Source organism: Desmodus rotundus, chromosome 4 (assembly GCF_022682495.2).
Source record: "Desmodus rotundus isolate HL8 chromosome 4, HLdesRot8A.1, whole genome shotgun sequence".
NCBI classification, from domain to species: Eukaryota; Metazoa; Chordata; class Mammalia; order Chiroptera; family Phyllostomidae; genus Desmodus; species Desmodus rotundus.
In genome coordinates, this window is record NC_071390.1 from 143,431,304 (window position 1) to 143,458,547 (window position 27,244).

Below are 27,244 nucleotides of genomic sequence, written 5' to 3' on the forward strand. Positions count from 1 at the left end.
TAGGCCCAGATAGGGGTCCCTGGTGGATGTTTCGATTCTAAGTCCTTTGATCTTATACTTCCATTTAGTTTCATGACCTTTAGAATTTTGGCCCAGGTGATAGGGAGAGGGCTGATGCCATTAGCCTCAAGTCAGCTATTGGAGAGTAGAAAGGAATAGAACAGTTTGTTAGTTTATATTTGTACAAATTAAGTTAGAAGCCCAGGTGGAGGTGTGATACAGACAAACAGGAATTACAGGGCAAGAACAGGGCTAGTTCCTTATTGATAACCTGGTGATAGATGCCTTCAGTGTCACATTTCATATAATCCACACAAGTCCCCGGAGGGAAAGCAATAGTATTCTTATCTTGCGGGGGGGGGGGGGGGGGGTAAGGAAGGAAACTGAGATTCAGACATTTTAAGTAACTTGTAATCATCTAGGGCCCAAATCTGAACCCAGTTGTTTTGTTTCTGAACTCTCTGTTATATCTGTGGATGAGAGAGTTTGAGAAGGGAAGGTATGCACGGTGTCATACTCTGCAAAGGGATCACATAAGATGAAGGCTGAGAAAAAAACAATTAGATTTACTGTCTGAAAAGAAAACCTTCAGCATTTTGGTAGGGGGTGTAAGACCCCCAACTGTGGAGGCAAGATGGGAGAAGCAATAAGTAAAGACTTTTTGAAAACATTGGTTTTAAAGGAAAAAGACAAGAGAATGGTACCACAGGAATTAAGGCCTTCCCTAATATAGGCATCTATTAAGGACTGAATGTTTGTGTCCATCCAAATCTGTATGTCGAAGCCCTAACCCCAATGTGATGGTATTTGGAGGTGAGGCCTGCAGGAGGTAACTAGGTTTTGATTAGGTAATGGAGGTGGGGCCCTCATGATGGCACTGGTGCCCTTATAAGAAGAGGAAGAGAAAGAGATCTCTCTTTCTCCATGTGCATGCACCCAGAAAAGGCCACGTGAGAACCCAGTGAGGAGGTGGCCACCTGCAACCCAGCAAGGAGACAGTCACCAGAACCAGACCATGCCGTCACTCTGATCTCAGACTTCCAGCCTCCAGAACTGGGAGAAAATAAGCCTACGCCGACTGATTCAGCTCCCATGCAAACAGGTGGGTTTTTTATTCGGCCATAGTCCATTAAATTGTTGCTCCAAGGTTTCTGAATGCATTGACTTGATGTCTCTTGATGTTTTTTTCTCCTCCCTGCTTCTGTTGGAACACTTACAAATGAGCAGGGGATTCCTGTCTTGACAGGATTCTCCTGCCAAATATGCTTAATTATGTAACTGGGTGAGGTATGCACTGCCTCTTACATAAGAACTGGTTTTTCTTTCTTTTATCAAGGTGGATTGGGCTACTTCTCTTATGCTTGTATGTATGTGATACGTAGGTGGTGAAGGTGGTGTTAAAGGCATTACTTGAATGGCTTTCAGTCTTAGTTTGAGCTTTAGAACTGGTGAACTAAAGTTCTTAACACTTAACACCAAGGAAATAAACTCTATTATATTTGTCTTTGCAATGCTTAGAGAGCTGCCCCCAAATAAATGAACTATCAAATTATTGATAAATATGGGTCAGTCTGGTCATATGAAACATAGCATAAAATGTCATTTCATTTCTGCTATGAACTCACTATTTTATCTTTTGATTTGAAGTTACAGAGAAGGTAACATAAATTACTATAGATTTTTTCTACAGCATGAGTAAAAAATTCTTAGTTGACTTACTACTGAGGTCCCAAATATTTAACAGTTAGAGCAAGAGAATGAATAGCATATTAAGCATGAAGCTAGTGTGACTCAAATTCTTTTTAAAACTAGGCAGAATATAAAATAACTAATACATTACAAAGATACTAATTAGTATCTAGGAGAAAATGATATTACTGACATCATATGATTTCTATGAACTGAAACGGGTTTTGAAAATGACTTATGGGTGTTTCTCTTGTTTCAAGCGTATGCTAACTAAATTTCCAAAACTGCTAGGAATTCTCCCTGAGTGTAAGTATAACGACTGTGTGAAGCTATACTTTTCTTATTCTTCAGTAACATGAGAACTCAAACTACCCCAAAAGTCAACCCGTGTTATGTGAAATTTAACAGCTATCCAGACAAGATTAGAGAACCATAGTCAGCTTCTAGTATAGTTACTTTACAGGCCAATGGTGGCACTATTCTTCTCCTTCTAAGTCACCTGAAAGAAATCACAAATATTAGAGCATTGCTTTGGGTTATACAATGAACAGGTGCACTACACCACCTGATCATGTGAATGTACTACTAATGTATATTTATTACACATAAATATACATATATACATATATACATTATATGACTATATATGATTACATACATGACTATAATCTTCTATGTCTCAGTTTGCTCATCTGTAAAATGGGGATAATAGTAACACCCACTTTATAGAGTAGTTATGAGGATTAATATGAACACATGTACAGCCCTTAGAACTATGCCCATCACAGAATAAGCCCCAATTAAAGTAACACATTCATTACCTAAAAGGATAAATGGAATAAGCCATCTTCCGTGACAGCGGAGAATAAACCAAAAAAAAAAAAGTAAAAAAAAGTAGAGATGATTCAGTTAGGTAAGTTTGGCAGTGAAGAGGCAGATTGGATGGCATTGGTGCAGAAATGCCGTCCAGCAGGGGCACTTCATGATTGAGATGGATCCTGTTTGCTCAGGAGATCACTACTTGTGGGGACAGTGTCTCCCAGTGGGCGGCCAGAGTAAGCAGGGGCAATCCTCAGAATCCCCTTGATGGAAGCCGGGTGTTTTGCTTTTGGAGGGTTGTTATCTCTAGACACAGGCTCCAGCTTAGGCAGCCTTTGAAGGAAGCCACTTTCTCCCAAGACTTAGGGGCTCTCCTTCCTTCCCTGCTCTCAGCTTTTCTCCACAGGGAGAAAAAAGTGTGTTGTTTACTTCTTTAAGCATCTATGGACAAATAACTTTTCTTAACGGACCTCTTTAATCAAGGAATCACAAAGCTCCCACTAGATTTATATATAAAAACGTTGCCATGTTTACTATTTCCTATTTGCTGGCTGTCATTTGACTGTTGCAGACTTCAGGTGAGCCTCTTCCAATAGCTTCATCCATCGCACACTGTTTGGGCCAGCATTGTGGGGGAATCGGGAACTGGGAAGAAGCAGTTATAGCTGTCAGCAGCCTTGATGGCTTTGTAATTTTACTACAACTGGGCAAGTCATCAGACCTCCTTAGGACTCCATTTCCTTCTTATGTAAAATGAAGGTGCTGGACCAATCTCTAAACCCCTTTAGGCTGTGATGTCACATTTGATTGATGGGACCCCAGTCATGAAGAAACATATTAGCAACTCCAGGACTGCTAATATGTTTTTTACATACTGATCACAAAAGCAATTTGACAGAAGACTTTTTTACTGAAAAACAATCTTAAAAATATCGGCTTTACTGACATGGAATCCACTATTATAGTTGACTTACCTTGAGATCCATTTCCCCTAGCCTGATCTCCCCTACCTTCACTTTACTTGAAGCAAGCTTAGTTGTTATTCACTTCCTGGAGCTCTCAAAGATTAAACCAGTTCATCAGAAAAATTCCTGGCCTCACAAACTTCCTGGAATCAGAAGGTTTTAATTCCAGTCTGTTAGGATCAGACTGGCCAAGGTGAGGCTTTTGTAAAGAGTGTGTCTGGGCTCTACAGTCATTGGCAATTGCTAATGTAATAACTGGTCAATAATACTTGGAATCGGGTCATTTTCCAGACATTATCATGATAGCACTTTTCTGGCAGCTAGCAATCTTGAAGAGAGAGCATGAGAAGAAAATTACTAATATGGGACTATGATGTTGCTGTGAAATTGCAAAATTGTATTTCTAATGTATTTTAGGAATCACAACATGACCAGCAAGAAAGGTTAATGCTGACTCCATCAGTGCCTGGGAAACTGTAGGGTGACTATAAAGAGCTCGTGGACATTATGTCTGACACTGATGGGATTTGCTCCCTGTATATTTCTAGCAGTCATCCATTTAAGTGTCCAGCCAGACATTACACATACGGAGAATGTGAACTCGTAATGTTTGGATCAAAGGTTTTGTAAATTATTTTGTAAACATCTTGTGTATAGTACCCGACTTCATTATATTCATAATAGAGGTTCAGCTGCCTCAAATGCTTTTTGAGATGAAAAGAGGAGATATTCGCATACATAAATAAATTGCATATTGTATTCGATAAATATTTTGAGTGAAAATGTGGTCCCCTAATTTGTGAGAGAAGCTCATAGGCTCTCTCGAGCAAATTTGCTTAAAATGTCCTATTTCCATTTTATCATTCTGGTTTGGGAACCTAGGAGATTGAAGTCATATCAAAATGCACAAAACAAGAAATTTTCTTAATGCAATTAATGTCTTCACCTTGGTTTATTAGGCTTGATTGCTGTCAGGGTGCTTTAATGGGGTCACTAAAATCTAAAATATTTCACATACATGTAAAATGACTTAAAATTAGTGAGGATTTATTTAGTAATAAGCCAAGCCTTCCCAGATGTGCCTTTTTCTCTTTTTCTGAGAGCTTCACAAGGTCCAGGAATGGAAACCAGCTTGTTTCTCAGCATAATTCGGAAATTATTTCAAGATGTCGTTCTAAAAAATAAAAACAAAGAAGTAAAAAAATCTATTCCCCCCAACAAAAAAGATGTCATTCTAAAAACTGTGGGTGTTTGTATCTCTTTTTAGTTCATGATTTACTTAAATTATGAAATATCATAGACCTATATAATATACAGATGGCAGTATAATGAATACTCAATGTATTGGTCAAACGGTATAAAAAGAAGATCACAAACACAATTGAAGTCTCCATGAAACCTTATCATGCTCGTTCCTCCCCCAACCCTCCCACTTTTTATACTTTTTTAAGAGGTTTATTTTATTCTTATTGGAGAGAGAGGAGAGAGAGAGAAACATCAGTGTGAGAGAGAAACATTGACTGGCTGTGTCCTGCACGTGCCCCGACTGGGGATGGAACCTGCAATGTAGGTGTGTGCCCTGACCAGGAATCCAACCGGTGACCTTTTGGTTACTGGATGACACTCCAACCAACTGAGTCTCACCAGCCAGGGCTACACTTTTACTATATACACATATAGCCTAAAAAATTAACTTATTTTTGGCTTATCTTTAAGTATATAGATGCCTTTATATATATCTTATCTTTAAGATATATTTTTAAGTAAAAAGATGAATATATATCTTTTTGTATATAGATTGTATCATACTGTACATATACTTCTTCAAAAACTTTTTTATTTCTCTAACAATATATTTTTGACATTTCAGCAAGTTGACAGATGTAGCTGTGTTTTGTTCACTTGTACTGATGTTTGGTATTTTATTGGGTGAATAGAACAAAAAACTTTCACCTGTTCTGTTGATTAACCAAAAATTTTTGGTTAAAAAATTGTATTAAACATTCTTTAACATTTCTCCATATCTCCTCTGCAAGCATTTCTTTAAGGATGTGCATGTAGGAGTGAAATTGCTCGGTCATAGGGTATGTTCATCTTTACCAAGACTAGATATAGCCAAAGTGGTTGTGCCAGAAGGTGCCTTTTACTGTTTTCCCTGAGAGTGTTCCTGTTGCTCTACTTTCTCACTAACACTTATTATCAGAATTTTTCTTTTTTACCAATCTGATGAGTATGAAATAGTATACCTTATTGTTTTTTTAAAATATATTTTATTGATTATACTTTTACAGTTGTCCCAATTTTTCCCATCTACCTGGTACCTCTATTTCTTTCAGCAATCCCCTCCCTTAGTTCATATCCATGGGTCATGCATATAAGTTCTTTGTCTGTTCTTGTACTGTTCTTTATATCCCCCTGTCTGTTTGGAACCTATCAGTTTGTACTTCTTAATCTCTGCACCTTTTCCCTCATTCTCTCCCTTCCTCCTCCCAGCTGATAACCCTGCAAATGATCTCCATATCTATGATTCTGTTCCTGTTCTGCTCGTTTGCTTAGTTTGTTTTTTAGATTCAGTTGTTGATAGTTGTGAATTTGTTGCCTTTTTAATGTTCATAGCTTTGGTCTTTTCATTTTCCTTAAATAAGTCCCTTTAACATTTCATATAGTAATGGCTTGGTGATGATGAACTCCTTTAGTTCATCATGTCTGGGAAGGTAAAACTAAATCTGCCCTTCCATTCTAAATCATAGCTTTGCTGGATAGAGTAATCTGCCCTTCCTTTCCATCACTTTGAATACTTCTTGCTAGTCTCTTTTAGCCTGCAAAGTTTCTTTTGAGAAATCAGCTGACAGTCTCATGGGAACTCCTTTGTAGGTAACTGTTTGTATTTCTCTTGCTGCTCTTAAGGTTCTCCCTTTATCTTTAAGTTTTGGCATTTTAATTATGATGTGTTTTGGTGTGGTCCCTCTTTGTGTCTGACTTGTTTGGGACCCTCTGTGCTTCCTGGACTTGTATGTCTATTTCCTTCACAAATTAGGGAAGTTTTCTTTAATTCTTTTTTCAAATAATGTTTCAGTTTCTTGCTCTTCCTCATCTCCATCTGACATCCTTATGATTTGAGTGTTAGCATGTGTGGAGATGTCCCATGTTCTATCCTAGTTTTTTTTTTTAATTCTTTTTTTCTTCTTGCTGTTCTGGTTGAATGCTTTTTTCTTCCTTGTGTTCCAAATCATTGATTTCTTTCTCAGCTTCATCCACTCCACTGTTGGTTCCCTGTAGATTTTTCTATATTTCACATAATGCAACCTTCATTTCTGCCTTTTTTTTTTTAATGCTGTTGCAGTACTCAGTGATTTCTTTGAGCAACCCAATAACCAGTGTTTAGAACTCTGTATCTGATAGAGTGCTCATCTCCATTTCATTTAATTCTTTTCCTGAAGTTTTTTTGTGTTCTTTCATTTAGATCGTATTTCTTTGTCTCCTCTACTTGGCAACTTTCCTGTGTTTGTGTCTGTGTATTAGGTAGAGCTGCTTTGATTCCCTGTCTTAGTAGTGTGGCATGTTGTAGAAAAGGCACTTGTAAATTGTGTGGGGTGAATCCTTAGGTAGTTGCCAGGGCAGGGCAACCCATTTCACCACTCTCTGGCTCTGTGAGGGGGAGGGTTCAGAGAGGAGACAATGCCATTGCCTGGCCTCTGGAGATTGCCTGGGAGGAAGCTGTCACCTGGCACTCACCCTGCTGCCAGTCCCATCACTCTTTCCCCTTCTCCCTGCATGCCACTTGTGACTTTCCAGCTGTTGCCTTGGTGGTGAATCCCAGAGGGGGTGGTTCTATGTGAGTCCTAAGTCCATTATGGGCCCTTTAAGAGGAGTCTCTTGAGAATCCCACAGTTTCTTCTGCCACCCTAACCCTCACTTGTTTGTACATCCAGAAGTTACGGGGACTTCTCTTCCTAGTTCTGGAACCCTGGGGTGTGTTGTTTGGTCTGGGGCTGGGAATGATCACTCCCAAGGTATCCCTCCTGATTTTTATCCACCACATGTGAATATAGAACTGTATGTTTCACTACATCTCTACACCATTTCATGTCTCCATGCCTCTCTGCATCTCCAAACCTGCTACTCATCTGGATGAATGTGGATTCTTTAAATCCTTGGTTGTCAGACTTCCATGCAGCTCAATTTACTGATGAATTTGGGTGATATTTATTTTATAGTGTAGTTATATTTTTTGCTGAAGTTGTGTGTGGAGGCAAAGTGTGTTTACATACACCTCCATCTTGACTGGAAGTCTATTGTTTTAATAAGCATTTCCCGAATTGCTACTGAAGTCCGGCAACTTTTTTTATGTTTATTAGTTATTCAGGTTCCTTGCTCTGAGAATTGTATCTTTTTGTTCATTTATCTCCTTAGTGATTTATAGAAGTTCCTTATCATATTTGGCCACTAATATTTTTTCTCCCAGTCTATGGTTTTTAAAATTTTTAAATATTATCATTTAATTAGCAAATGATTTGTTAATTAATTTTAAAGATTTGTGTTTAATAAAGTTTTTTTCTTTAAATATATTTTATTGATTATGCTATAACAGTTGTCCCATTTTTTTCCCTTCTTTATTCCTCTCCACCCTGCAACCCCCTCCCACCAGCATTCCCCCACCTTAGTTCAGGTCCATGGGTCATACATATAAGTTCTTTGGCTTCTCCATTTCCTATGCTATTCTCAACCTCCCCCTGTCTATTTTGTACCTACCATTTATGCTTCTTATTCCCTGTACCTTTTCCTCCCCCCTCCCCCCTCCCCTCCCCACTGATAACTCTCCAAGTGATCTCCATTTCTGTGAATCTGTTCCTGTTCTAAGTGTTTGCTTAGTTCATTTTTGCTTTTGTTTCTTTAGGTTCGGTTGCTGACAGTTGTGAGTTTGTTGTCATTTTACTGTTCATATTTTTTATCTTCTTTTCTTAGATAATTCCCTTTAACATTTCATATAATAAGAACTCGGTGATGATGAACTCCTTTAACTTGACCTTATCTGGGAAGCACTTTATCTGCCCTTCCATTCTAAATTATAGCTTTTCTGGATAGAATTATCTTGGATGTAGGTCCTTCCCTTTCATGATTTTGAATACTTCTTTCCATCCCTTTCTTGCCTGTAAGGTTTCTTTTGAGAAATCAGCTGCTAGTCTTATGGGAACTCCTTTGTAGGTATGTCTCCTTTTCTCTTGCTGCTTTTAAGGTTCTCACCCTATCTTTAATCCTGGGTAATGTAATTATTATGTGCCTTGGTGTGTGCTTCCTTGGATCCAACTTTTTGGGGGACTCTCTGAGCCTTGGGAGAGTCTCTTTGGGACTCTCTTTTTTTTGGACTTCCTGGAAGTCTATTTCCTTTGCCACATTAGGGAAGTTCTACTTCATTATGTTTTCAAATAAGCTTTCAATTTCTTCCTCTTCCTCTTCTCCTTCTGGCACCCATATGATTCAGTTGTCACAGAGATTACTAAACCTCTACTCAACTTTTTGAATTTTTGTTTGTTCATTCTGTTCTGGTTAGATGTTTGCTTCTTCCTTCTGGTCCAAATCATTGGTTTGAGTCCTGGTTTCCTTCCTGCCATTGTTGGTTCCCTGTACATTTTTCTTTATATCACTTTGCATAGCCTTCACTTCTTCCTCTATTTTGCAACCATACTCAACCATTTCTGTGAGCATCCTAGTTACCGGTGTTTTGAACTGTGCATCTGATAGGTTGGGTATTTCTTCATCACTGAGTTGTATTTTTCTAGAGCTTTGATCTGTTCTTTCATTTGGGCCTTTTTTTTTTTTTTTTTGTCTCGGTGTGCCTGTAGTGAGGGGCAGACAGAGCCTTAGGTATTTGCCAGGGCAGGGCAACTCATGTCACTGGATTGTGGTGCTGTATGTGGGGGAGGGGTCTGAGAGGGAACAATGCTGGCCCTCAACTGGCATAGTCACTTCTCTGGCTACCCATAAGCAAATTGGGCCCTTCTGGGGCTGATTCCCAGGTGGGTAGGTTTGTGTATATCCTAGGACTCTGTGCATCTCTCCAATTAACTCTTCTGTGAGGCAGGGAGTTTCTCCCACCTCTGCAACCCCCACAGGTTTTTGCAGTCAGAGGTTTTGAAGCTTTATTTCCCTGCACTGGAACCCTGGGTGTACAGTCTTTCTCGCTCCCAAGTTGCTCCTTCCCATTTATCTACCTGCAAATTTTGGGACCGCCTGGTCTGCTAGCTGCTGCCTCATCAGGTCAGCCAGTTGCTGCCTTGCTGCCAGTCCTCTGTGCCCGGTCACGTGTCTCTGCCCTTCCTCCCAGTCTGAATGAATATTTCTTTTTTAACTCCTTGGTTGTCAGACTTCTATATAGTTTGATTTTCTTGCAGTTCTGGTTATTTTTTGTTTTTAAATTTGTTGTTCACCTTCTTTAGGTTGTGCAAGGAGGCAAAATGCATCTACCTATGCCTCCATCTTGGCTGGAAGTCCCAATAAAGTTTTTCATACCTTGGGATCATAAAGCTATTTTCTTAAAAATTTTCCTAAACATTTAAAAGGTATTTTTTTCCCATTCAGCTGTTAATTTATCTGGAGTTGAATTTTGTAAATTGTGTGAAATACAAATCTAATTTTATTTTATTTTTTGATACAAGTAAAAAATTATTCTAGTAAAACTAATTCAATGGAATTTTCTATACTGGGAATGGGTAAAGTTTTTTTATTTTTTTTAAAGATTTTTAAAATTTATTTTTAGAGAGAGGAGAAGGGAGGGAGAAAGAGAGGGAGAGAAACATCAGTGTGTGGCTGCCTCTCACATGGCCCCCAATGGAGACCTGGTCCACAACCCAAGCATGTGCCCTGACTTGGAATTGAACTGGCAACCTTTTGGTTTGCAGGCCATGCTCAATCCCCTGAGCTACACCAGCCAGGGCAGGAATGGGTAAAGTTTTATTAGTCTGTTTGGGTTTGTTTTGCTTCTTGAGGAATCAGGTTATTATCAGTTCTTGGAAAACTTAAGGTATTCTCTTTGAATATTTTCTTTCCTACATTCTTTTCATTATCTTTTTCTGGAACTCATACTAGAAATTGTTGAATGTTTTAACTTTATCTTCCAAGTTTCTTGACTTATTTTTCATATTTTCCACATCCTTTATTTTTGTTTTGCTTTCTGTGCAACTTTCTCAGATTTAAGTTCTCTCTTACTAATGTTTTCTTTAGCTGTTTCTAATACCCTGTTTAATTTAAATGACTATATTTTAGTTTATATAATGTATTTTATTCTTTTTCAAATCTATCTTATTTTTGCATGTGTTCAATTATTACTTTGTTTTCATTTCAGCATACTTGATTATTGTCTTTGAAAATTCTATTATCTGATGTTCTGCCATCTGTTGATTAGTCAATTCTCAGTACGGTTGCGTTATTTATTTGTAAATTTTGGATTGTGAACTCATCTAAGAGGGACCTACTGGTGGGAATCTTGTATGACCTCCAGAGCAATTTTTATTATTTTAATTTAAATTTTAATTAATCAATTAATTTTTTTCTTATAGTTATTTTCAGGGACTTTAATGACTTCAGTGTCCTGAAGGCTTGTAGCATGGCTTTCCTATTGTCAGCTCTCTCTAAATTTCTGCAGAAACATGTTCAGGTAAGTAGACTCATTGGCTAGTTTTCCAAGAGCAATTTTTAATCAACTATTGGCAGGACTTTTAAAATTTTAATTAGATTTTCTTTTTCTCAGACATCTGACAACAGAATAGACTCATTATGATACATTTTTTGAGAGATAATTATTTCTTCCATCCGAAGCCTAGGCAAAGATAAAGTCTTCCATTTTGGGATGGCATTTTTTTTCCAGTATACCTTTTGCAGATAGATAAAACCTTCTGGAACCTCTCTTGATTTAGGAGCCTCAGTCCTGTCTGTCTTTTTCCAAAAGGGCTCCAGGACTTACGCATTACTCATGTCATGATGAAGAACCTAACCTTTGGTCGCAAAGATACGCAAACACTGAAGTATTGTCTAGTATTATCAGCTTATTCTTACCTTTTTTAGTTTAAGTTTCCTAGTCATTTTTGGCCACTGTAGATTTCCCTTGCCTTATTATCTTTAGTTGTGTGGCAGGAGCATCTTCAGGTTTTTACAGCTTCCAAACTGCCAGAAAGGGAAGTCTGTTTGCTTAACTCTTAAAGCTTAGGCTATTCATATAAGGAAGAGTCTTGGGTTAGAAAGAAAGTGATTTAAATAGTAATAAAACCAAACAATTATAGAGTGTAATATAAATGTGTTTACTTCAAAAATTGGTATTGTGCTTTTGCTTACACTAAACTGTCTTTTCAGGAAAATAACTTACTCTTCACAGAAAATATTTTTAGTCTTTCAATGGTTGGTGTCCACTAACTTCGTGACAGACAGCAGGGCGTACCCTTCAGGTTTCAGTGTATTAACTACTGACCTATTTCCCTCTTTGCCAAAAGATAATCTAACCAATGTCTGAACTGGAAAAATGACAATCAATGCTGTGCAGATCTTCCATGTGAAAAATGTGTCCTTAAAACAAATCAAAAAGAAATTAAATGGTGGTAAAATTTTGACAATGTGGTCATCAACTGCTGCTCACTAAAAGCAATTAGTCTCATTATTATTATTCTTTTTTTAACTGGACATGCAGCCTAATGGAGCTCAAAGGGCTCACAGTCTGAATCTGATTTTATCTCTTCTCACAAGTAATTATGACTCCTGGGAAGACTCAATAGATAATATCTACAATTATACATATGTATATGTTCATTTGCTCTGTTAGAAACAGTATCCTGCTATTTGTATTAATCTTCTAGAAAATTAACTTTTCTAGTTTGGCAAGCTTGGTTTACTTGGCAAGAGACTGTATAAGGACACTCATTTGCATCTAATTTGGTAGAGAGATTAAAAGATGGCGGGGAAGAGTATGGTGCCCTTCATTCAAGTACACCTCTCCTGAAAGGTTACTGCCATAAACTTTGGGGTAAAGTGTTCAATTGAGAAAAAATAATCAGAAATTTAAAAATAATTAAAATCTTATGACTATACCAGAAAATTTCTATGTCTTTATCTTAGATGGCTAAGGGACCACTAGGTATAAGGATCAGTGAACAGTAACTGTTCCCTGAGCCAAAAAGAGGTTATAAAAAGTCTGTTTTTTTCTTTTTCTAAATTTTATTTTTCAATTACAGTTTGCATTTAATATTATTCTGTATTAGTTTCAGGTCTACAGCATAGTGGTTACACAATCATGTGTTTTACAAAGGGGTCCCCGCCCCCGATATTATAAGTACCTATGTGACACCGTACATAGTTATTAAACATAATTGACTGTATTCCCTATGCTGTACTTTACATTCCCATGACTGTTTTGCAACTACCAATTTGTAGTTCTTAATCCCTTCATCCTTTCACCCAGTTCCCCAACCCCCTTCCCTTTTGGCAACCATCAGTCTTGTCTTTGTATCAATAAGTCTATTTCAATTTTGTTTGTTTTTTCTCTTCTTTAGATTCCACATATAAGTAAAATCATATGATATTTGTATTTTTCTGACTAACTTATTTCACTTAAGCATAATACCCTCTAGGTCCATCTATTCTGTCATAAGTGGTCAGATTTCATTCTTTTTATGAATAGTCCACTGTATGCACTACATCTTTAGCCAGTCGTCCATTGACGAGCACTCAGGTTGTTTCCATATCTTATCTTGGCTATTTTAAATAATTCTGCAATGAACACAGGGGTGCATATATACTTTCAAATTAGTGTTTTGAGTTTCTTCAGATATGTACCCAGAAGTGGAATTGCTGGGTCATAAGGCAGTTCCATTCTTAATTTTCTGAGGAACCTCCATACTGTTTTTCACAGTGGCTGTACCAGTCTGCACTCCCACCAACAGTGCATGAGGGTTCCCTTTTCTCCACCTCCTCACCACCTGTTGTTTTTTGATTTATTGATAATAGCCATTCTGACAGGTGTCAGGTGGTATCTCATTGTGGTTTTAATGTGCATTTCTCTGATTATTAGTGACATTGAACATCTTTTCATAGTCTGTTTGCCATCTGTATGTCCTCTTTGGAAATGTGTCTATTCAGGTTCTCCATCCATTTTTTAAATTGGATTGTTTTATGTTTGTTTATTTCTTTATTTGTGGGGTTTTTTTGTGTTGAGTTGTATGAGTTCTTTATAAATTTTGGATATTAACCTGTTATCAGCTGTATCATTGGTGAGTATCTTCTCCCAATCAGTAGGTAGTCTTTTCATTGTGTTGATGGTTTCCTTTGCCATGCAAAAACTTTTTAGTTTGATATAGTCCCATTTGTTTATTTTTTATTTTTTGTTTCCTTTGCCTGAGTAGACATATCAGAAAAAATATTGCTAAGAGAAATGTCTGAGATTTTACCACCAATGTTTTCTTGTAAGAGTTTCATGGTTTTGAGTCTTACATTTAATTCTTCAGTTCCTTTTGAGTTTATTCTTTTGTATAGTGTAAGAAGGTAGTCTAATTTCATTGTTTGCATGTATCCAATTTTCTCAACACCATTTAATGACTATACTACCTTAACCCCATTGTATATTCTTACTTCCTTTTAACTGACCATGCAGGCATGGTTTTATTTCTGGGCTCTCTGTTCTGTTCTTTTGATTTATATGTTTGTCTTCATGCCAGTACCATGCCATTTGATTACTATAGTATTATAGTATAATTTGATCGGATAATGTGATACCTCTGACTTTGTTATTTTTTCTCAAGATTGCTGTGGCTATTCTGGGTCTTTTGTGGTTCCATTTAAAATTTTGGATTATTTGTTTTAGTTCTGTGAAGTATATGTGCCATTGGTATTCTGATAGGAATTGCACTGATTCTATAGTTCATTTGGGGTAGTATGGACATTTTAATGATGTTAATTCTTTTTGTATCTCTGAGTATGGCATATGCTTCCATTTACTTGTATCTTCTTTAATATCTTTCTTCAGTGTCTTATCACTTTTCCAAGTACAAGTCTTTTACCTCCTTGGTTAAATTTATTCCTAGGTATTTCATTTATTTTGTGATGTAATTATAAATGGGATTGTTTTCTTAGTATCCCTTCCTAATAATTCATTATTGGTGTATAAAAATGCAACTGATTTCTAAATATGTGTTTTGTATCCTGCTACTTTACAAAATCCATTTATCGGTCCTAGTAGTTTTATGTTGGAATCTTTAGTATCCTGTCATCTGCAAATAATTACGGTTTTATTTCTTCCTTTCCAATTATGATGCTTTTTATTTCTTCTTGTCTGATTGCTGTGGCTAGGAATTCCAGAACTATACTGAATAAGAGTGGTGAAAGAGGACAACTCTGTCTTATTCCTGATCTTAAGAAAAATAGTTTTAGCTTTTCCCCATTGTGTGTGATGGTAGCTGTGTCATTGTCATAAACGACCTTTATTATGTTGAGCAACGTTCCCTCTATTCCCACTTTGGTGAGAGTTTTTATCATAAGTGGGTGCTGAATTTTGTCAAATGCTTTTCTCCACTTATTGATATGATCATGTGATTTTTATCTTTCATTTTGATTATGTGATATGTCACATTAATTGATTTGCGGATATTGTAGCAAACGTATGTCTTAGGAGTAAATCCCACTTGATCATTGTTTATGATCTTTTTAATGTGTGGCTGAATTCAGGTTGCTAATATTTTGCTGAGCCTTATTGCATCTGTGTTCCTCAGGGATATTGACCTATCATTTCCTTCCTTTGTAGTCTTTATCTGGTTTTGGAATTAGGATAATTCTGGCCCCATAAATGAGCTTGGGAGTCCTGAATTTTTTGGAACAGTTTGAGAAGGATAGGTATTAGTTCTTTTTTGAATATTTTAGAAAATTCGCCTGTGAATCCATTTGATTCAAAAATTGGGGGGGGGGAGGTTTTTGATTACTACTTCAATTTTGTTCATTGTACTCAGTCTGTTCAGATTTTCACTTCTTGATTCAGTTTTATTCCTCATGGTTCTATCCTTATGGTTTTGGGAACTGGGCTAAGATGCATACCTATATCAGACTTAATGTTTAAAAGAAGGTTTTATCTATGTTTCTAGGAATTTATCTATTTCTTTAGGATTGTCTAATTTGTTGGCATATAGTTGTTTGTGATATTTTCTTGTAATATAAGAAGTTTTAAGGTCACGATGACCTTGAAGCAAGCTGGAGCACAAGCATTCTTCACATCACTGCAGAGAAACTAGTGTTTTGCATCTCCATTTCAATTAATCAACAAATTTCCATAAGAAATTTTGAAAAAATACTGCATTTTATCATCAAAAGGAAACAATTGAATTCAACATAAGTTTATTGAGTGCTAACTCTTAGACAGCTACTGTAATTAGTGGTAGGCTTACAATAATAAAAAAGATGTTTCTGCCTCAAATTGTTCACAGTGTGGACAGACTCTTAAACAGGTAACCAAAACACAGTGATAGAGTGGATCTGACTAATCTGTGAACAGATTATATCCCTGTGATTTTATTATGACTAATTCCTTGACCAGGAGTGATAAAACGTAGGGGAGCCAGTCAGGCCCTGATTTACTATTCCAGATCTGCCCAGAACTATTTGCTATGCCGTAATTTTGCTTGCATTTCATACCTCCAGATCCCAGTCATATTAATAGCCTATAAATTTGCCTTACCACCTTGTAGAATTGTCCAGCTGCATGCAAACTCAGTTCTCTATTTTATGGAATTAGGCTCTGTCTCCTAACTATCTCTGTTCCTGGACCCTCATCTCAACATTAAACTTGGCCCCTACCCCTATTTATCCTCAATCATTGATTTTGTCCTCTTCTTCCCACCCCCATTCAAAAATCATTTACTCACGTGTTGCCATTTTTGAATCCCTGTGGATTCAGCAAGATGTAGCTAAAGTTAAAAATGGAAAAGCACTCTTAGGAGGTGCATCGTGGGTGGTTTAACCCCCCATTAGTGAAAATTGCAAAAATAAACCAGGACCCCAAAAGAACTGCAGGTGGCAGTAGAGGAACAAGCATACTTTCTGGTCCTGGTGCTGAAGAAACACACCGGAGTTCTACCTTCACTCCATTTTCTCCCACATTTGTATTATTTTCTCTTCATGTTTCCATTTATTTGCTTTTTATCCCTAATTCAGCCATTTATCTTATCTCTCTGATTCTCTTTCTCTGTGTCTTCCCAATTGCTTCTGAAGGATATGTGCAAGTAGACATATTGCTAGTTGTGTCTTTTCCTACTCATCAAGAAATAGCAAATCTGCCATTCTTTGCCCTTTCATCCATTTAAGCCTTACTAAATAAATGGGCTCTGGGAACTGATACAGGCAATATGTTCTCTGTCACCTTTAATATAAAAATTATAAAAATAATAGTGGGTGGGTAAAACTTGCAAAAAAGTGATTTGGGGGAATTGCCTATATTTTTAGCCTGTGGCTGGCATACTTAAATTTCTCAGAAGTGTCTATCCAACTGAGAATCAAATTTGCTCAGCTGCTTGTTTTTGTAAATAAAATTTCATTGAAACAGAGCTATGTTCATTTGTTTATCCTTAGCCTATGAATGCTTTTGCATGACAGTGCCCATATGGGATAGTGCTGATTTAGGAAAAAGGGAAAAGAGAGAAGATGAAATTGCAATGACTCTTAAAACTTTCTTTTGGAAGTGGCACATGTCACTTTCACTCATATTTTATTGGCTAAGCAAGTCAGGAGACCAAATATAGGGAAGGAAGTATATTACACCTGCAGGGACTTCTGGGAGGCAAAGGCCTGGTTAGGACACTTCAGAGAAAACTCTGACAGTAATACAGTCTAGTACAGTGACTATTCAGCTTTTGTTAAGGGGTTCAATATGAAAATAAGAACTTCTACAAGGTTTCAGGACAGAAAGACTAATTATTTTTGTCTCCTCTCCTCTTCAAGTGTATCAAACAGTAAGAATTCTACGTTAAGTACAGCCTCAGAATTTTAGGTGTTCTGGGGATGAAAAGGGACCCTTTGAGCTTGTGGATTCTTGGCAAGACCTCCTCATGTTGCCCTTCCCCTTCTTGGCACTCACAGCAGCTCCCCCTCCCACCCCTACACACTATTTGCTTTGAGAGTCTCAGGAGTCATCTCACTTGTTCCCTTTTGTCCTGGTACCAGTTCCCTGAGAAGGAGATTTGAGCACAGGTGGTGCACCTAAAGAGTTCTGTCAACATCACTGACTTGGGGAAGGGGGCCGGGAAGACAGAAGACTGTGGCCCAGGCAGTGCAGTAGCAGAGGACTGCACAGATTCTGCAATGCTAGGGAGAGCTCTGAAGCTCTCAAGGTCTTTCTGAATGAGTGAGGAGGTGGTCCAGGGGGCCATGCATTTAGACTTCTGTGTTGACCAGTCACAGGAGGAGCTAGGGTGAGCCCATGAAGGGTGTGACATGGGCAAAAGAGTTCTCTTCATTCTCTGGCAATTCCTGGAGGGGTACTCAGTTAAAAGCTGTCAGCACCAACATCCCAGCAGCTAGAGGCCAGAGATTCAGTCTTGGAGAGTGGGATGGGGATCTGCACAAAGCACTGCAGCATTTATCACACCAGGTCTACTTCAAGTGCCTTTAGAAGTGCAGAATTCAGGGTGCTCAGGTTTTCCTTACTGCATGGATTCTCATCTCTATTCAGCTCTAACATACCCTTTTCTGTTTCAGTCACCAACCCTTCCCCAAACCTGGAACTCTTAGACCCCTGCCTCCTTAGATTCCCAGACTCCTTACTGTGCTCTTTGAAATTCACAGCCCATCACCAGCATACATCTCTATATTTGAAAATTCTTCTCTCATCCTTCCCTTCATCTTCTTGCTCTAAGTGAAACAGAGCTCTTCCCTGAAGCCACTGCTTCCCCAGCAGACCTGTTTTTATTTTATTTTTTTTGCACACAGCTTTATTCCCTTAGACACAGATAGGTGTCTTCCTATTCCCTACACTGTCACTTCCAGACCTTGCTCCTTCCCTCTCTAATACTCCTAGCTCTGAATCAGTCTCCTGTCAAAAGGAGTTGCCATCCATTCTCTCTCTCTGTTGCAGATCAGTGGGTCGTTCCCACTCATTCCTTGCAGATGTTTGCTTCCTAGTCTTCCTAACTCAAGCACCGTCATCATTCTTGTGATATAAATATCTGCATACAAGATGCTTTTAACACATTTGCTTCCCAGTTTTTTACCTCCCCTCCTGGAGAAGCCTTGCGCCCGACCCATCATCACATTCTCCTTGTTCATAGTCTTGACCTCATTGTTACTAATAATTATATTTCACCCAAAGTTCCCATTTTAAGCACCCTACTTTTCAGCCATCATATTCATCATATTGATCTGTCTAACTCATTTCTGATGGTATTCTAATACCAATAATTCTTGGACCCCTTCAGGACCTCAAGTGCCTCCTTTGTTCTGTCCATCTCTACCCTGCTGAAAATCCATGGTCCATGCTGCACACTAAATCAATTACATTGCTCCTCGGTTCTCCTCACCTGGTAAAAAGTCCAACTTTTCATCCAGTGCAGCTGGACAGGGCTTGAGAAAACCATATTTTTTAAATTTATAGACTGAGTCAATTTGGGCTGCTAACACAAAATACCACAGACTGAGTAACTTATAAAGAAAAGGAATTTATTTCTGATACTTCTGGAGGCTAGAAGTCCAAGATCAAGGCACCAGCATAGTCACTATCAGGTGTGATCCTTCTTCCTGATTCATAGGTGGCACCTTCTGATTGTATCCTCAGAAGGGGATGGCAGAAGGGGAGAGGGAGGTCCTTGGAGTATAAGAGCCAGAATCCCATTTATGAAGGTTCTACCCCCATGACCTAAGTACCTCCCAAAGGCTTGACTTCCTAATACTATCCCATTAGGTATTAGAGTTTCAACATAGGAATTTGGGGTGGGGGTGGGGGACATAGACATTCAAGATGAAGTCAGAGTCGGCTGTGGACCACATTACATTGCGGCTTATAGGTCATTATAAAGACTTTCAATTTTACTTTGAGAGATATGGGAAGCAATTGAAAGGGTTCATTTAACCAGAGGAGTGATGTAATTCAACTTATATTTTAAGTACTTCAGTCTGGTTGATCTGTGGAAAGTAAATTGTAGGAAGGAGAGAGTGGAAGCAGAAGAACAGTTAAGAGACTGATCTTATGTAGTCTAGAAGGTAGAGTTGGAGGTGATGGGGATGAATTGGAAATGTCTTGAAAATAGAGACAAGAAGATTTACTTATAGATTGGATGTGAGCTGAAATAGGAGAAATAAGTAAAAAAATGATTCCTAAGGTTTGGCACAAACAACTGGATGAATTCAGTTGGTATTTAGGGACATGAGAAAGAAAATGGGGAGAAGTCATGGCTTAATTAGGGGAGGGGATAAAGTTCTGTTTTGGGAAACTTCAAGTAACTTCCAAGTAGAAATGTAGCTTAGATATATGTGTCTGGGGTTCAGGGTAGGACTAAATGTATAAATTAATGATTTATTGGCATATAGATGGCATTTAAAGCCAGCAGGCTGAGATCATCCAAGGAGTAGCAGGTAAAGAAAAGATCCAAGAACCAAGCCCTGGGACATTACAACATTAATAAGTTGGCAGGAAGAAGAGGATTCATTAAAGAGGCTGGGACTGAGTAGCCAGGGTTGGAGGAGAGTAAGAGTGTGTTGTTGTCCAGAAACCAAGAGAAGAAATATTTCAAGAAGGAAACAATGGTGAAATGTGTCACAGCCTTCTGATAAGTAAGACGAAGAATAAAAATTGATCATTGGCTTTGACAATGTGGGGTCATAGGTGACTTTGATGAGAGCAGAGAAATGATGTAGTAGCTAGAGGAGAATGTGAGGACAACAGAGATATTTTAAGATGGAAGTATGTGTAAATGCTAATTGAAATGATTCAGTAGAGAGAGAAAAGTTGATAATGCAGGAAAAAGGGAGATATTTGCAAAATTATAATTGTTGAGTATGCAGGAGGAAGTGAGATCTAATAATGCACAAGGACCAAATTCATTTTTATAGAAGGGAAGACAAGGACTGTGGCTAGAGTTGCAAAAAGTTAGTAGATTTGTTGACAGGGATTTTATTTTTTTCTCATTGAAATAAGAAGCAATCATCTGATCAGAAGGAGGTGAAGGGGCTTGGGAAGTTTGAGAAAGAGAAGGTATATAATAGTTGTTTAGGAAAGTAGACTTGATAAAAGTGCACAGCAGGGAACATGAGGGTTAGTTAGCCTGTTGTCTGTGGTCATGATTTTACAGAATGACCAGTCAGCACCAATGTGTTTTCCTCTGGGCATATTCAATTGCACAGGTACAGGTGAGGAGTGGTGGTGGAGGGCAGCAGAGACAGGAAGAGAAAAAGAGAGTTAGATTTGGTCATGGTTGGAGTTTTTCCGGTAGTTACGACTAAAGGAGAGATGAAAATGGAATTGGGGGTGTCTGAGAAGGAGTGCTTATAGTACAGACCATGAAATTTGAGCTCAGTGTGAAGAGAAGTGAGAATATGAGCAGGGGGAATAAACAATGAAAATGAGGTGCCAGTAGGGTCAAACATTGGTGGAGTTGGGGTATAAGAGGGAGTGAGCTGATGGAAGGAGAGTGGGATGCTTGAAACTAGAATTTTGGATGGGACGCACCTGTTGGTAAAGACAGGGGGCAAGGGTGTGACCTTGCAGAGGGGTGTGGCTGAGGTGAGATGTGGGACGATATCCTTGTTGGAGAGTTAAAGATTGGCAGGCTAATGAGTTGAATGTATTTCCTACTATATGGAGTGTTGAAATTCCAAGAATTATGACAAAAGTATTGTGGAGAGAAAGTGAGTTGGATCTAAAACCTTGACAGAAGTGGAGGCAGTGACTGTGAGTTCTGTCGACAGCTACAATAATTAGAGGTTGCAAGCATTTCCTATTTTCCTAATTTTATGAGGTTGGCTACTTCATTCGATCAGTGTATGTAGGTGTTGGTTTATTTTTCTAAAAATAGGGAAGTCACCCTTTGTTCTAAATTCTATGTATTTGCCAATCTATCAAATCATGTTTAAAACTCCTCTGGTAACCTGAGAACAGTTCAACTATAAGTGTTTCAAGTTTCTTGACAGTATAAGGATATCTACTTATTTCAGATTGTAATGTATAATCTTGCTAATTTATAGGATATTTTCTTTTTTCCTTTTTTATATTAAATTTATTGGGGTGACATTTGTTAATAAGATCATATAGGTTTCAAGTGTACATTTCTATGATACATAAGGATATTTTTTTATATCTTAAAAGAGAAATTAAGGGCCTTTCTGGGTTAAAAGAGGTAGATCAGGGAGGAAAAGACAAAACTTAATCTTCAAGTATCTATTAAGTACCAACCAGGGAAATTTGGAATTAATGTTGTTTCAGGTTTTACCATTAAAGAGGGAAAATTGCATGGGAAATTACTCTTTGTTGGCTCATTTATGAAATGAGCCAACGAAGAGTCTTTGCCACAGAACTCTAATTGAATGAACATTTTCATGTATCAGAGAGGATTCCCTCCCTCTTTCATTTGCCCTTGACCCTGTGTCATTCTTCTACCAGAGTACTTCTCTCTTTGCAACACAGTAATTTACTTCTTCTCTACCACCCTGGTCTGGAGTTGGAGTGCCCCAAAGGAAGGCTTGTTTCTTGTTCATTCACCTTTGCACCCATTTTCAAGTGCAGGACCTAATATACTAATCACTTGATCAATACCTGATCAATGCAGGATTGAATTATTGAATCTATGAATGGAAGCAGTAGCTACTCATTTATTTGCTTTAGCATCTATTAAACAATAACCATCTTGTAGTCTGTAGTTACTGTATGACTTAGGTGTTTGTAGGTAATATTTAAAGTATTTATTTGAACTGCATTTGAGGAGAATTACATGACTAAGTAGTTTGTGTGTTTGTTTGTTTTGCCAAGTATTTTTATATGATTGCTGGTTCCTACTGAATGCCATTTCCTCTTTACTCCAGGTTTCTATTGCATCTTACAAATGTGCACGGCAACATCTCTCCTTGTACAGATTCCTTCTGATTTGAACTTGCATTACACCAGCGCAGTGTTTCCAGTCCTCTAGGCCTTTTGGAAACTCTGGAGCCAAGAATCCTGAAAATGTTACAGAGAGAGTTTTGAGGAATTGTGTTCCTTTTTGGCCATTCTTTGCAGGAGTTCTGGCCTGTAATCTCCCGTATAGGACTTTGGTGTGTCAGGGCAAAATGTGAGTAGAAGGAACCTCACTTTTTTTTTATTTTTAACTAAGGAAAAAAATTTTTTAATTACATCTCTAATTGGAGAGTAAGCCATTTGTCCCAAACCTGGAAATAATCAGTGAAGCTTTGACATAAACCCTCTCTTAACAAGCCAGGCTTGTTCTGGATGCCTGCGATGGGGCCAGTGGCCTCCAACACGGAGCAGCTGGGACTCACATGCAGGACGAAATCATTCACTGTCTCACCTTTGCCTCTAGGTCAGTGCTTTTCAGACTTTTTCACCTCATGGCACAAAAACTTAATTACTAAAATTCTGCAGCACACAGTAAAATATACTTTTCGCTGATCCGACAAAAAATAGATATAATTTTGATATATTCACATTGGATGACTGTTACTGTGTTAGCAATTGTCATTATTTAATTTGACAATCTAAGGAAAAAGAGGTCAGCACTGCTGACTAAATAGTCAGGTACTGCGTGTTTTAAATATTCTTGTGGCACACCAGTTGACAAATCACTGTTCTTGTGGTCTGAGACCAGAGGCAAGTCACTTCCCTCTAGGGACCTCTCTGTAAAATAAAGGGGTTGGCTCAAGAGGGCCTGGCTGGTTTTTCCCCACCTCTATCATTCCTAAAATGCTCTGGACTTTTTCTTTTTCCAGTACCGGTTGTTCTTTGAGCTCAAAGTGAGCCCTGCCCAGCCGCTCCCTTTTCCTCTTGAGATAATATTTTAGTTGAAATCTTCCCCAGTCTCCACCTCAGTTCTGTGGGGTTTTTTTTTAAGTTTTTGTATCATTGTTTTCTTGTTCACATCTACTCTGGGTTTGTTTACAAACCTTCTGGAGAAATTAAAATCGAATTGGCATACATTTACTGAGGTAGTAATCTGAGCCCCACACTGGGGACACTTACAGGGAAAAACACAGCTCTGTCTCTCAAGCTCACACAGCTCGGCAGAATGGCTGCTTCACTCCATTGCTACAGATTTCATTTTAAAGAGCGTCGGTGTTCATGAGCATCACTTCCGTCTCCAACAGGGGGATTTTATTTATGCCTTTCCAAAAGGATAAGAAAGTTACCAGCAGCTATAAATACAAATAGTGATGAACATTTTTCTCTGCTTCTTCGGTACAATGACAATAGGTACATTTTTAAAAGATTTTATTTATTTACTTTTAGAGAGAGGGGAAGGGAGGGAGAAAGAGAAAAAGAGAAACATCAATGTGATAGAGAAACATCGATTGGTTGCCTGTTGCACATGCCTGGAACTGGGGACTGAACCTGAAAACCAGGCCCATGCCTTTACCAGGAATCAACCTGGTAACCTTTCCTTTTGTGGGACGATGCCCAACCAACTGAGCCACCCTGGTCAGGGCCCTTCTATTAGTATTAATTTAGTTGGATTACTTCCATTTTGCAGAATTGTTATCTTACTGTGATATATTATTTAACAACAGGAGAAAACATACTCAGAGTTTACAGAACTCTGAGAGAATACAGTCCCAGGGAGCTGTGTGGACCAGCCGTACTTTCTGAGATGAAAGGAGAAGGCAACTTGGGTGTCTTAGCTAAGGTGCTGTGGCTCCCTATAAAGGTGGGAATTAATGAATTATTTTGCTGACATACTGTTAACTCATTAAAGATTTTTGAAAAGCCAAAATTTAACTGCACCTCTGTTCCAAGAGAATAAACTGATTTTTGAACAAAGGAAAATTGTCTATTTTCACTCCAGGAAAAGAGATGAACCAGCGTAGGGGCTGCCAAATGGCAACACCGTAGGTTCCCACAGTGAGGTTCATCCTGTGATTTCATAATAAAAAAGACACATAATATTCAGTGGCTAGATACTTCACCATACACAGAAAAATACGTCCCAGGAAAAATTTCAGTAATTTTCGAATGGCTCTCACTTCTACTCCTCTCCATTATCTGAAATATTAGATAACTGAGAATATTGTATTTTACACACTCTATAGTTGACATTTGGTTGGCTACTCATTTTTATTGTGGTTTTTAGTAGTTTTATTGTTTATTAATTATTGTTGACATTTATCACTAATGAATGACTATGTAGAAAAAATTATATCAATTTCATATAAGATTTAAAAAAACAAGCAAATGTGCTTGCTATTAAAGATTATTTAATTAGAAAAACTGTCATTTTAGGAAACATCCTTTTAAACATTTTTATTGGAGTGACATTGGTTAATAAAATTATGTAGGTTTCAAGTGTACAGTTCTATATACTTCATCTGGATATTGTATTGTGCATTCACCACCCAAAGTCAAATCTCCTTCTGTCACCATTTAACCCTCTTTCCCTCTGGTAATCCCCATACTATTGTCTGTGTCTATGGGGTTTGTTGTTGTTTTTGCTTAATCCCTTCACTTTTTTCACCCAGTCCTCCTGAGCAGCGCCCCCACCAGCTGGCAGTGTGTTTTCTGTATCTATGAGAAACTCATCTTTTTTTATGTAACTTTTCCTGACTCTCTTTTACCACTGTCTTTGAGCTCTTATTTCCTTTTCTTGAATCTCTGGCTCCTAGAAAGTAGAATATAATTCTGCTCACTTTTGTGATCTTTTCAATTCCACATGCCTGACACAAAGGTAGAGTGTAATAAATACTTGGCTTTAAGCCATGAAATTTAGAAAAACCTTGTGATATAAGCAATTAAGCAAATCGTTGACCTATTTGGTATTCGTCAAGAGAGGTAAAGTGACTTGCCCATGGTCATACAGCTAACAGGTGGTAGGGACTGGATTCAAATTCAGAAAGTGTGCTCCCAGAATTCCCCACATGTAGTCAGGTGTCTGAATTAGTACACCTATTTCCCTCTTCCTCCCCCCACAACTGATGTTGTCTCCCTTTTCCTTACCAGCCCTGATTTTTACACATGAATCTGTACCTCCTGCATGCAGCCCATTTGCTGTGGGGGAACTGATTTCATTTCTGGCTACTGAAATGGAAAATGTAGCTTGGGTCTACCTCAATGATGGGTTCTCATTTCTTGGCCAGAGCTATTGCACTGTGGGTGGGCAGCAAGCTTTTAGACCATGTTTGCTAAGGAACTGGTGGGAGAGAGGTGTCCTCTCTCTTCTGGAAAATCTTTGGTTAATGAGCTTTTTTTCCTCTATCCTTAGACATGAATGGAAACATAGCCCAGGCACTTGTGGACAGCCAAAATAGGACCATTGGAAGTGAAGCAGACATTGCCAGGGGCAGACAGATGCAGAAATAAACCTGATCTTGGTGAGCAACTGAGTCAAATCAACCCTGAAACCATCTCTACCTCTAGCATTCAGCCTTGTAAGCCATTAAATCTCTTTGATTGTTTAAACCACTTTGAAGTTTTTTTTTTTTTTTTTAATCACTCAGTGGAAACTATTTATGGCCATAATTTAGAAAAAATATTCTCAAAAGCTATCTGGTTAGAGATTTGACCAGGTACAGCTGTTATGCTTGGAGAGAATCAAATCTCTGTATTTAAGTGCTATGTGATAACTAGTTCAAGCTATATTTACAACTCTATATTTAAATAAAACTTAAATGTCAGGTGTCTGAATATGAATATAAAAATATCAGGACCGGCTGTTACTGCAGCTGAACTCAAATTATGGCTCCTGTAGGGAAAATCAATACTTTTCTTTTAAGCCAAATGGATTCCTACATGTACTTCCAAAGGACAAATAATAAATGGCCAAAGAAAATATTTTTAATATACTTCCACAGGGATAAAAATTAGGAAAAAAAAATACTACTTGTCTGTTATAGTGGTTGGAAAAATGTTCCGTTAAGCTCTTCCAATGTAGGACTTTGCTTCTCTCCCAAAGCAGAGCCAGTTAAAAAACTTTTAAAGTGGAAGAGTCACTTGTTCATGATTATAAACACAAATTTAAGGATAAAGACAAACTCCAAAGATTTCAATGGTCCTAAACGTTGAACTAGGAAAGCAGTGCTAAGAAAGCAGTGCTAAGTGTTGGTCCTAAGAAAGCCAGGAAACCAAGTATCTTAAGAATAATGGTGGGTATATTGATTTTTCCTGTTAGGAAACCTTCCAGACCCTGTTATTCCAAGGTTCCTATTGTATTTTTCTTCCTTCCTTTCCATTCCTTTCCTTCCCTTTTCCCCTTTCCTTCCCTTCCCTTCCTTTCAGTTACCTTTCCTCTTTCTTTCCTTCTTTCCCTCCCTCCCTCCTTTCTTTCCCTCCTTCCCTCCCTCCCTCCCTTCCTCCCTCCCTCCCTCTCTCTCTTTTTCTTTCTTTCTTTCTTTCTTTCTTTCTTTCTTTCTTTCTTTCTTTCTTTCTTTCTTTCTTTCTTTCTTCCTTCCTTCCTTCCTTCCTTCCTTCCTTCCTTCCTTCCTTCCTTCCTTCCTTCCTTCCTTCCTTCCTTCCTTTCTCTCTCTCTCTCTCTCTCTCTCTCTCTCTCTTTCTCTCTCTCTGTCTCTCTCTGTCTCTGTCTCTCTCTCTCTCTCTCTCTCTCTTTCTTTTGACTCTAAAGGCTTAA

At 38.1% G+C, this 27,244-nt stretch overlaps 1 long non-coding RNA gene and 1 other non-coding gene across 2 annotated transcripts; one reads left to right on the forward strand and one right to left on the reverse strand.

Annotated features, from left to right (window-relative positions):
• The first annotated feature begins 945 nt into the window (after window positions 1–945).
• Window positions 946–26,073, forward strand: LOC128780738 (uncharacterized). Its single transcript, XR_008426753.2, has 4 exons — window positions 946–1,102; window positions 11,030–11,127; window positions 22,503–22,996; window positions 25,883–26,073. It is a non-coding gene; the product is annotated as an uncharacterized lncRNA (long non-coding RNA).
• On the reverse strand, window positions 11,022–11,151 carry LOC112319651 (small nucleolar RNA SNORA33). The gene has a single exon (XR_002976347.1). It is a non-coding gene; the product is annotated as a small nucleolar RNA SNORA33 (small nucleolar RNA).
• Window positions 26,074–27,244: the final 1,171 nt, after the last annotated feature.